Here is a 1,062-nt window from a genome sequence, read left to right on the forward strand (position 1 = left end):
CACATTTATTGGTTGTACCTTCACCTTTTGCAACCTATCAAGAGGAGGTGACTTGGTCAAGATTGAAGAAGACATGTGGTGATGGGTGGTCATTACCCATTGGACAAAGAGTATTTGGGTCCCACCTTTCCCCCTATATATTTGAAGACTTCTCTCAAGCATTGAATCCATCTCCAATTCAACTCAATCCAACTTTTTCACCAGCACCTTGGAGCATCCTCTTAAAGCTTTGTAGTATTAGAACTAGTTTATTTTCAGTTTGTAATTTAATTCATAGTTCAGCTTTTATTCTCGCCACTGTATTGTGTGCCCTCTGTGGGCACCAGTAAGTATTTAWTTTCAGTTCAAGTATTTCTTATGCAGCTTTCTTCTTCTATTTTTGTTATGTTTTCTAATTTCATTATGAGCTAAGCACCCCTTTGGGTGTGGGTGTGAGTCAAGCTTAAGGATTTAAGGGCACACTTGGGTGTTGCCATTTTTATTKATTCTTAAGCTTGGTCATTTAAGTCGGGACGTAAACTCAACRYRGATAAGCCGATCACTTTGAAGTGTTAATATTAGATCATTGATCCAGAGATGAGCGGATCTGAAATACGGCTTAGATGATGCACAAAGGTTCGAGAGAGTCTTTGATAATCACGCAGAGATGCGGGTTTTTGCATGTTTTTAGCTTTTGTTCAGATATTATTCGAGTTTATGCTACAATACGTTGTGAGTATAAATCTTCAGACTAGTGGAGTCAGATATCTTTTTATCTAGTAGCTAAATCGGCAAGTTTAAGATTGATAAATTTGGACGCTTTGTGGGCACTCTGTGGGCACAGTATATAAGAATTCACTTTCGAGAGAAAGGAGTTCTTATAGAAATCACATGGGTTTCTGACCAAGTCGTTCCTGTACTATTCTTAAGCAAAGCTTACACCTATACCCATCTTTTAATATTAAAAGTTTATTTCGTATTTTAAACACTTTGCACCAATCGAAACTCAAATATTTTCTCAACTCGAAGCATTGTTCAAGAAGTTCATGAAAGTCTCTGATTCTCAGTAAGTCCGGTCCCTGT

Source organism: Cynara cardunculus, unplaced genomic scaffold (genome assembly GCF_001531365.2).
Source record: "Cynara cardunculus var. scolymus isolate 2C unplaced genomic scaffold, CcrdV1 Un_Scaffold_3973, whole genome shotgun sequence".
Classification (NCBI taxonomy): domain Eukaryota; kingdom Viridiplantae; phylum Streptophyta; class Magnoliopsida; order Asterales; family Asteraceae; genus Cynara; species Cynara cardunculus.